This window comes from Cavia porcellus, unplaced genomic scaffold (genome assembly GCF_034190915.1).
Source record: "Cavia porcellus strain 051 isolate PalLab524CR breed Dunkin Hartley unplaced genomic scaffold, mCavPor4.1 scaffold_7, whole genome shotgun sequence".
In the NCBI taxonomy this organism is placed as follows: domain Eukaryota; kingdom Metazoa; phylum Chordata; class Mammalia; order Rodentia; family Caviidae; genus Cavia; species Cavia porcellus.
The window spans coordinates 27,381,105-27,392,668 of record NW_026947490.1 but is presented as its reverse complement, the minus strand read 5'-3'; positions in this window follow the sequence as shown (position 1 = coordinate 27,392,668).

Below are 11,564 nucleotides of genomic sequence, written 5' to 3'. Positions count from 1 at the left end.
ATCAGGTACTAACAAGACTATGTTTCTTACAGATTCTCCAGGAGACAATCTGCTTTCCTCCCATTCCCAGCTACTAGGCCACCTACATACTGCCTCAGCTCTTCCTGCTTCACCAAAGTCCGAAAAGGCAGATTAAGTCTGCTTCACACTTGAAATTCCCCTGCCTTCTCTCTCTTTCTGACTCCAGGTAGGAAAGATTTTTGGCTCGAGCTGATTGTTTTTGCAGTACTGGAGATTAGACACAGGGTATTTGCACTAAACCACATCCCATTGTTGTATTTTTCTTCTTAACACTTATTGCCATTTTATATATTAACTGTTTATTTGTTTACTATTTCTTTTTTTCCCTTTCAAGTCTATTTTATTTCAAAGAGAAGAAAGAAAACTTTCAAAACACAACAATTAGGGGACAACAATGGTACATACATTTTGCATTGCCATCCCCAAATCAGTCGCCCAGAGAACAAGACATCTGCATTCACTTGTCCAAACAGTGACGCACAAACCTTTCTCTCTTCAATGAATTCGCAGAAAGCAGTGGTATAACTATCTTAACCCCCGCCAAAATACATATATGGTTTCTTTCAGCTTCTTACACTAGTGAGACAATACAACGCATACACATACACGTCTGATTTATTTTACCTATATTATGGACTCAAGTTACATCCATTTACCTATAAAAGTTTCAGATTTGTCCTTCATTATGAATGAGTAGTACTCCATTGTATAAAAGTATCACTTTTTTCTATCCATTCCTCAGTCGATGGGCATTTAGGTTGCTTTCAAGATCCAGCTATTCCAAATTGTGCTGCTATGGACATGGGGGTGCATATATATTGCTGTAATGTGAAGTTTTTAATTCTTTTTTATTTTTTGAAGTTTTTAATTCTTATGGGAAGATACCTAGAAGGGAAATAGCTGGGTCCAAAAGGGCCACCAATCCTAGTTTTTTGAAGAATCTTCACACAGATTTCCACAGTGGTTGCACCAATCTGCACTCCCACCAACAGGGAAGAAGGGTTCTTTTTTCCCCACACTCCCTCCAGGATTTGTTATTGGTAGATTTGATAGTAGCCATTCTTTCTGGGGGAGGTGGAATCTCAGTATTGTTTTAATTTGCATCTCTCAAATGACCAGTGATGTTGAACATTTTTTCATATATTTGTTTTCTGTATTTCTTCATCTGAGAAGTATGTATTCATCTTAGATGCTCACTGTGGATTGGGTTTTTAAGTCTGGGAGGACTGATCTTTTTGAGTTCTTTGTACGTTCTTGATAGTAATCCTGTGTTTGAGGAACAGCTGGCAAACATTTTCTCCCACATTGTGGATTGACTCTTCACTCTGTTGATGATTTCTCTTGCATGCAAAACCTTTTCAATAAGATGAGATGACAGTTGTTGATTCTTTGTGATAGTTCCTGTGCAGTCAGGCTTTTGTTCATAAAGTCTTTGCCTACACCAATGTCTCCTAGAGTTTTACCTATTCTGTCTTCCAGAAGATTGAATGTTTCTGTTTTAATCTGTTTAATGTTTAGATCTTTGATCCATTTTGAATTTAATTTAGTGCATAATGAAACATATGGATCCAACTTTAATCTTTGGCATATGCAGAGCCAATTTTCCCAGCACCATTTATTAAAGAGGCTATCTTTCTTCCAATTAATGTGTTTGGCACCTTTGTCAAAGATAAGATGGCTAAGCCGGGCATGGTGGCTCACGCCTATAATCCCAGCACTCAGGAGGCTGAGGCAGGAGGATTGTTGTGAGTTCGAGACCAGCCTAGGCTACAAAGTGAGCCCAAGACCAGCCTGAACTGCACAGCGAGACCTTTCTCAAAAAAAAAAAAGATAAGGTGGCTTAGTGTGTCTGCAGTTGTTTCTGCATCTTCTAATCTGTATCACTAATCTTCATGTCTGTTTTTTTCCAGTACCACACTGTTTTTATCACAGTAGCTTTATTGTATAATTTCAAGTCAGAGATTGTGATGCCTCCTGCCTTGCCTTTGTTGCTGGGATTGCCTTTGCTATTCTAGGTCTCTTCTGGTTACAGATGAATTTTAGGATTTGTCTTAGTTATTTTTTACTCATTGCTGAGACAAAATACCTGATGCACCAATTTGGGAAAGGAAAGGCTTATTTCTTATAGTTTTTGGAGGTTTTAGTCCATACTCGGTTGGCTCCAAGGCGGAGTGGCATATTGGGGCTGCAGTTTATGGCGGCTGCAAACAGCAAGGCAGAAACCAGCAAGAGAGCGAGACACAACATCTTCTTCCTGCCATTACATTACATACTGGCTCCACCCGTAGATGGGTGTAGCACTGACACCATAAATCCAAGCTAGACAATGAACCAATCACAAATGCACAATGCTTTTGAGGGTCTTCCATGTAGAGCATATGTCATCTGCAAATAATGATAGATAACTTCTTTCTTTCCTATCTTTGTTCCTTTATTTCTTTCTCTTTTCTAATTGCTCCAGCTGAAGTTTCCAGAACTGTGTTGAGTAAGAGTAGAGACAGTGGAAATCCTTGTCTTATTCCTGATTTCAGAGAGATAGTTTTCAGTTTTTGTCCATTTAGTATGTTTCAATTTTTGGGGGGGGGCGGTGCCAGAGACCGAACTCAAGACTGCACACTTGCAAGACAGGCACTTATATCGCTGAGCTAAATCCCCAGCCCTTGTTCATTTAGTATGATGTTGGCTGTTGTGTTACATGTCATAGGTGGCTTTTATTTTCTGTAGGGTGTTTATCATGAATGGTTGATGAACTTTGTCAAAAGCTTTTTATGCCTCTATTGAGTTGATCGTATGATTTTTGTCTTTGGCTCTGTTAATGTGGTGTATTATATTCATTGATTTATGTATGTTGAGGCATCCCTGCATTCCTAAGATGAACCCCATGTGATCATAGTATGTAATCTTCTTCATGATTTGCTACATTCTGTTTGCCAGTATCTTACTGAGGACTTTTGAATTTATGTTCATTAGAGAAATTGGCCTGTAATTCTCTTTTTCTTAGTTGGGTCCTTTTCTGGTTTTGGTATCAAAAAGCAAGGTAATGCTTGCTTCAGGAATAAATCTGATAATATTGCTTCTCTTTCAATTTCATTAAAGAGTTTGAGAAGTAGTACTATGAGATCTTCTCTACATTTCTTATAGAATTCAGCAGTGAATCCATCAAGGCCTAGGTTTCTTTGTTGATAGGTTTTTAATTACATCTTCAATTTCATTTATTTATTTAGTCTTTTGAGACAGGGTATCGCTATGTAGTTCAGGCTGGCCTTGAGCTCACTTTGTAGCCTAGGCTGGTCTCGAACTCGCAAGGATCCTCCTGCCTCAGCCTCCCGAGTGCTGGGATTACAGGCATGAGCCACCATGCCCAGCTAGCTTGTCTATTTTTTGTCTGTGTCTACTCTAGCATCACTAAGCATGGTCTTTGTTTGAGAGATTATTTCTGATTTCATTTTTTCTAGATCCTCATTCAGCTGCTTTGTTGTTACCACTTCAGGGAGGCCAGGTGGGAAGCTTTCAGATTGTCCCATCTCACTGCCTCCTGGATTTGCCTTTGGTGAACTTGGTGTCTGGGGTTGCATTTTGTTTAAGTGTCTTTTCTCTTTTTTTCTTTATTTCATTCAATTCTTGGAGCAATGCTTATAAACTACCTATGGTGAGTTGCTTTATTGCTAGTATTTAGGATCCCTAGGTGGTGACTACATCTCTGAGGTATCTTCCAGGTATAACTGGTTTTTGGGTTTGAGTCTGTTGGAAGATCTTACCTCTTCAGTTTATTAGAGATGAGAAGTTGTTACTTGTTTGGCCCAATTTCAGGTTCTTTGACACTGTGCCACAGTATTTTCAGTGATCCTTAATTAATCTCAGTCATGGAATACGGAACCAACAATTGTTTAGAACAACTGTGTCATTTTGGTACCAGTAGCATCAAATACATCCTAGACAACTGAGCTAACCCTTAATTTGCCAGTCTGAACCATACGCACTAGGATTGTGGTTATATAACAAAACCTAAAGCAAACTAGAAAATTATATGCAGTATATAAGTCAGTTTTGCCTTCAGGGGTTAAAATTTAAAGGGGATTAAGGAGAAAATAAAGAAGTGTAAGAAGAGGAAGAGATTAGAGGTAAGGTTGGAGGGATCACACCAACTTTGGGAAACTGGTACAGAAGTCTGAAAGAAAAGAGAGATACGGCAACCCACTCAAGACCCTTTCTGTCTCTCTCAGGCAGAAGCTTTCTTTCTCTCAATAAATATATTCTACTCTTAAAAAAAAGAGAGATAGAAGGAATAACAGAATAGAACCACAACCACAAAGAGGCTAGGAACCATGTTCACACTTGTAAAAACAAAATAAAACAGTGAAGGAGAAGCCAGGTATGGTGATGCATACCTATAATCCCAGCACTTGAGAGGCTGAAGCAGGAGGATTGCTGTGAATTCAGGACCAGCCTGGGCTAGAAATTATGTTCAAGTCAAGCATGATAGGTCTGAGGAGGGGAAGAAGAGGGGGAAGGACTGGCCGGCGGTGGTGGCTGAAAAGATAGGAAGTATAAAATATAACTAACCTTTATTTTGGGAATTCGGGGAGAGACACCCCCGGCCCCCTGGGGCGCGGCATCTCCACCCCGGGGCCAGCGATCTCTCTCGAGGACACGTGGCGTGGGGGAATATAAATAGCCTAAGCTTAGGGCAGTGCCCTAAGGCCATTAGAGATGCACAGGTATTTCATTGGCACACGTTTGGCACCAGGGACAGGTTTCTAGGGGTGGGGGTATAGGGTTACAGGTAAATCTCTAGGGGCGGGGGAGGCAGGAGCTCCCTAATTCCGGCTGAGGCTTTTTCTGGCTATAGCATCCGGTCTGGGCCAGCAACCCTTTCAAAGCACAAACTGCATAGGGAGACCCTCTCTCTTAATGCAGATCTCTCCCAGCAAGCCAGCAGTAGCTTTTTGGCAGGATAGTGGATAATCTCAGTAGCCCTGCCCTGAGACTGGACTCATTGAACTCACTGCTGTCCAAGCAATTTCTGCAAGTCTGAGTTCATTTGGGAGCCACTAGATGGAGCTGGCAGCAGTTCTGGGTTCTGAGCTCAGTGGGGCTGTCTCCAAATGATTCCTGGCTAATTGCTTTTTCCCGCATGAAGACTAAGTCCTCTGCACTCACTGCCAGCCCGTGCAGTCCCTCATGTCTGCTGCCCCCTGCACGCTATGATGTCTCTCTGCAGAGGTCTCCAAGGCCGCCAGCCATCACTGTCACTCTGGAGCCACAGGTTCAAACCTGAACCACACCTCTCATGCAGTGAGTTCCATGTCAGGAAGAAGGCGCCACCAGTTATGTCCTTCTTCATTGGAGTTTCTCTGTTCACTGGCTCTGTGACCTCCAGTTTGCCCTTTAGAGTCTTCCTGGCATCAGTGGGCCCACTTCCCTCTCTTGTCTCCCTCATGATGCTGTATTTCCACATCTAGATAGCGATTCTCAGAAAAGGCTGTTTTCTCTGCTGCATACTGCTCTGCCATCTTGGTCTCTTCAGTCATTTGAATTTTAAAGTCTGTTTGCTATTTCTTTGCCCACTGGATCATGAGTGAGTAGAATCAGGGATTTTGTTTTGGACATGGACACATCCCCTGCACCTAGAAAGGTACCTGATTCATAATAGATGCTCAGTTATATTTGTTGAAAGAGTGAATCAGTGAGTGGTCTAATTTGTAGCCCAAACCAAGTTGGAGGCAGTGCCTCATTCAATCTGTATCATTAGTGTTTGTAGTAATTTCCAAATAGCAGTGGTTTAAATAAGATAGAAGTTGTATCTCTTGAATAAAAGAAATCTGACTTGGTGTGGGAATACATGCCTGTAATCCCAGAAAGGCTGAAGCAGGAGTGTCATAAACCCAAACCTAGCCTAGGCAAATTAATAACTTAGCAAGACTCTGTCTCAAAAAATAAAAATAAAAAAGGACTGGGGATGTGGCTCACTGTGAAGATCCCAGGTTCCATCCTCAGTAAACTCTCTCTCTCTCTCTCTCTCTCTCTCTCTCTCTCTCTCTCTCTCTCTCTCTCTCTCTCTACACACACACACACACACACACACACACACACACACACACACATTCACATCTGTACCTACTATCCAAGAACTTTTCAGTTTTCCTCTCCATAATCCTTGTCCTCATGAGCCAACATGATAGCTAGTGCTCCAGTCATGGCATCTCTATTCATTCTGCAGAATAAAAGTAGGCAAAGGCAAAAAAGTAAAGTCAAAGGCCCACATAGCTAATTTACAAGGATTTTTTTCCCCTCAAAAGCTGCCAAACAATCTTTCTGTTCTCCTCTCACTTGTTAGAATGGGGTCACATGCTCACATCTATACAAGAGAGTATGGGAATGTAGCCTTTAGTGCAGGACCCAGCTAAATAGGGGGTTTTGTTATGAAAGAAAAGATATTTGGAATAATTAGCTGTCCTGCTTTATACCAGAGCTTCCATCAGTGAAAAATCAGAGTATACTGTGATGTCATGAGTTGCTAGGCAGGGAAACCTTTCAGCATTTTTTTTAAAGAGGCTGAGACCTTGGAAGGAGGTGAAGTCTGGCCAAGGCTTCCATCCCACCTTCCACTGCCTTGACCTCAGATCTGCATCTGTGTTGTTCACTGCTGTCCCTGCAGTCCCTGAGACAAGACAGGCACTCAATAAATAGGTAAGGAGTAATTAGCGGGTCTTGATTTTCCCCCATGATATGAGGAAGAACTAGGAACTCAGGGATTCCTTGAGATGTGGGGTGGGGTTTAAACCCAAGCCTGCTTGGATTTTATCAGAATCTTCACCTCTCTCTTGAAGATGCCCAGATCCAGTCAGCTGTGGTGGTGCACACCTGTCATCCCAACACTGGGGAGGCTGAGGCAAGAGGATAGAGTTTGAGAAAGCCTGAGCTACACATCGAGTTTAAAGCCAGCCTGGACTACAGAGTGAAAACCTGCTCTTGCACCCCAGAAAAAACATGCTGAGACCCTGAGAGGAAGGAAACTTAGCAACAGCCATACCCCAAATTGCCTACATTCAGATGTAGCTTTGTAGATTCGTGCTGTCGAGTACAGTAACCATGAGCCACACCAGGCTGTGTAAATTTAAATTAATCTGGATTCTCTGGAGGCTGAGGCAGGAGGGCTGGCTCAAATTTGAGGGCAGCCTGCACTGCATATTAAGTTCAAGCCAGTCTGAATTGCATAATGAGAACCTGTCTGAAAAAAAAATTTTTAATAAATAAATGAATAAATGTTAATTTAAATGAAATTACAAATCAAATCACATTAGTCATGTTTCAAGTGGCAGGCGTCCAGCACATGGAATAGTGTACGGTTACAACATTCCCTGCACCACAAAAAGTCCTAGTGAGAAAAGAAAAAACAAGAAGAAAGAAAATCTTACTGAACAGTACTGCCTGCTCCTGAAGAGGTGGGCTCCAGAAACCTCCTGGGTTGGACTCCCACCTCTGCTACCCGCTGACAGCATTCTCATCTGTAAAATGGGGAGGTGCTGGGAGCCCTTGAAGCTGGAAATTGACCTAGAGCATAACCCAGACATGACCCTACCAGAAAATGAAGAGCGCCCAGGTCAGCCACATGAAGTTGCTACAGCCCAGGAAAACACCAAGCTCCAAGACAATCCAGGCAGTGGGTTGCTAGGCAGAGGGGCTGAAATTGACATCAGCTCTCCCAGTATACAAATAAACAGCTGCTACAGTGGCTGAGCAGTACCTTTCCTCCCATCTGGAGGATAAGTCACCACCTGACCCCAGCTTTGTCTCTTCTTTATTTTTCTCATCCTCTTGGGGTCCTTCACCCCAAGAACCTCAAGAGCCACCTGGGTCAGGTAGCGAGGAAAATGATAATAGGAAATAATCTCCAGGTGCACTGGCAGAAGAAACGAGTGGGGCATGGTGACCCACACCTATAATCCTAGCACTCTGGGAGGCTGAGGTTGGAGGATTGTAAATTCAAGCTCCACCTGGGTAACTTAGTGATTTGTGAGACTATCTCAAAAACAAAAAATAAAAAGGGCTAGGAGTGTAGCTCAGTGTAAAAATCTTGACTTCTCTAGTACTGTAATACAAACAAACAATATCTGGCCCAGGGTGAGACCCACATGAGCTCAGTTATTACTGAAACACGCAGGGCCAGGGATGGAGCTCAGTGGTACGACACCTGCCTGGTAAGCCTGAGGCCCTAACTTCCATTCCTGGTACCATAAAACAACAACAAAGACAACAGAAACCATAAAAAGAAAAAAAGGCCCCAGCCTGCCTGAAACACGAAGATGCCACACCCTTGCGGAACAGGACCACCAGGAGGTGGGAACCCAGATGGAGGGGCTCTGCCTGCCCGGAGGCAGTGGGAGTTGGGGCTCCAAGAGAGGGACTGAGGCCCAGTGACTCTGGGAACCGCGTGGCCTGGAGAATCCTGGCTACCACCTCCCACCAGAAGCCGGCGGTGGGAGATAAAAGCGTCTCAGGGCGAGCCCCATATGTTCCTTATGACCCAAACTTTGTTCCCAACGCCCGAGACAAATCAGCGTGAAATGCACATCTGGGACCACCTTCCGCCTGGCCCGCCCACTGGGTGCCTGGCCAGCCTGTCTGTGCCATAATGGAGGTGGCGCAGGTGGCCTCCACAGCACGGGGCCGTCGTTCACTCTGCCAGATGGCTTCCTGGAGGGGGCTCCTGAGTAGGTCTGAATAGGCATGGTCCAGTAGTGAAAGGGGGAAGGGATGCTCAGGAAAAGAGAACGATTTGCTAAGAGGTCAAAGGCTAGAGGACCTGGTGTGTCCAAAGATAAAGGACGAGGCTGGGATTAGAGATGGCCAGGGCGTACGGGCTTTGTAAGGCCAAGCTGAGGCCTTCAGTTTTTCCCCCACTAGGGGTTCTTGGATGAAGAAAAGAGCAGGGTCCCCCCCATGTAAGAGACAAACAGTGTTAAAGCAGGTGACACAGCCAGGCATGGTGGTGCACACCTGTAATCCCAGCATTCAGGAGGCTGAGGCAGGAGGATCGCCATGCGCTGAGACCAGCATAGACTACATAGTGAGTTCAAAGCCAAGCCTAGACTGCATAATGGGACCCTGTCTCAAAAAAACCAAAACAAATAAATGACAGCAACAAAAAAGTGGGTGATATAGGAAGTCATTATCACTGACGTGACCCAGTGTATGGTGAAAATGGAGCCTTGAGATGGAGTTGCTCCCCCACGGTTGAGTCTTGAAGGACAGAGGAAGGAGTCAAGGTGGGAGAGACTGAACCGCTAGGACAAGGACAATGGAGCAACAGGGTCAGCTATGCGTGGAGCAGAAAGCACTGTGTGTGTGTGTGTGTGTGTGTATGTGTGTGTGTGTGTGTGTGTGTGTGTGTGTCTAGGGCAGAGTGGGAGTGAAATGGGGAGACTGGAGGAAGCAGGGATGAGAAGCTGCCAACCCTGGAGAGCCTTCTTCCTAAGGCCCAGGCAGGACAATCCCTTCCTCAGCTGTCTGTGAATGCCTTGGATTCTTACTTCATTCATTCACTTATTCATTGGCTCAATGTTTCTTCCTCTCATCCTTTTCGTAGTGCTGGCCCCAACCCCCAGCACTCTCAATAAATCCTTCATAGTTTTTTCAGTAACATTTAATATGTGTATTTTATGGAGGGGAGTCTTTTTTTATTGAGACAGAGTCTCGCTAGGTAGCTCACAGTGCCCTTGAATTCACTACGTGGCCCAAACTGGCCTGGAATTCACAGTGATCCTCTTGCCTCAGCCTCCTGAATCTTGGGATTACAAATGTGTACCACCACACCCTCTCTTTTTCCCTCTCCTCCACTTTCTTTTTCTACTTCTTTTTCCCTGTTTTTTTTTTTTTTTTTTTTTTCCTTTCCAGTACTGAGGATTGAGCCCAGGGCCTTGGCACTGAGCTACAAAGCCCAAACCTTTATTTATTTTTTTTTATTTTGCTAAACTGCAGAGGCTGATTTTGAGCTGGTGATACTCCTGTCCCAGCTTCCCAGAGTGCTGGGATTATAGGTAGCTGCCACCACATCTGCCTTTAACACATCCATTTGAAGTCTCCCGGAAAAGGGAGGCCCTGACACTCTGGGCCTCTTGTAGCTGGGTGTGCACACAGTGCTAGAAGGCACGTGAGCACAGGGCACCAAGAAGTGGCACCAGCCCCAGCCTGGTAGATAGAGACATTCTGCAGGATGATGTGAGGCCCTTTGCATCATGGCAGGAAAACGGGGTATCCCTCAGACAGAGAGCGAGGCAGAGGCTCCAGGGGAGACATCAGGAGCTCGGTTTCCTTCAGTGGTGCCTGATTTCTCTCTTGAGGACTCACACGTTCCAGATGCTGTGTTGGTCACATGGGAGACCCAGGGAGGCACAAGGCCAGGACCCTCAGGAGGCCCCTGCTCCCCTCTGCCTGTCCTTCCCTCTGCATATCCTGGCCTCCTCTGTTTCCATGTCTCTCATTATGTCTCACCTCCACCTCAGCTGTAATCAAAAAATCACCATAAACTGCAGCTGAAACAAAATTTATTGTCCTGTGGTTCTCAAAATTAAAAGTTCAGAGTTGGGGCTGGGGATTTAGCTCAGTGGCATAAGTGCCTGCCTTGCAAGCGCACAGTAGTGAGTTCGATCCCTGGTACTGATAAAAAAAAAAAGTTCAGAGTCAAGCTGGACTAGGTACTAAATAAAAACAAATAAAGGACAAAAAAAATCAAACTGTGCACAGTGGCACATGCTGTAACTCTAGCACTCAGGAGGCTGAAGCAGGAGGATCTTAACTTCCAGGCCAGCCAGGGCTATACAGTGAGAGCCTGATTTAAAAAAAACCAAACAGGGCTAGGGATTTAGCTTAGTGGCACAGTGCCTGCTTGGCAAGCATGCAGTACTGAGTTTGATTCCTGGTACCAAAAAAAAAAAAAAAAAAAAAAAATAGAAAACCAAAAAGTCAAAAGTTAAGGTGCCAACAGGGTCACACTCCCTCCAAAGGGCCCAGGGGAAAGTTGTCCTTTTGTCATCCACCTCTGGTGGCTCCCAGCATCCCTTGGCTAGTGATAATACTGCTCTGATGCCTGCTTGTTTTGGTCAGCCTCTCTTCCTGGTCAGATCTCATTTCTGTCTCTCTCTCTCTCTCTTTGGTACTGGGGATCAAACTCACTTGTCAGGCAGGCACCACTGAACTAAACCCCCGACCCAGATCTTATTTCTGTTTAAGGGCACCTGTCACTAGAATTAATGTCCATCAAATAACATAGGCTAATCTCTTCTCAATGTTAGTCTTTTTTTGTAGTAGTAGTATTGGAAATTGAACTTAGTACCTTGTGATTGACAGGCAGGAGCTTGTGCTGCTGAGCTAAATCCTGGGCCCCTAATCTCTTCTCAAGATCCTTAACTTTTTTATATGTACAGTCACTTCTTTGTAGCCAAGGGGTGGTGGTACATGTCTGTAATCTCAGCACTCTGGCAGGCTGAGGCAGGAGGATCACAAATCTGAGCCCAGCCTGAGCAATTTAGCAAGCCCCAGTC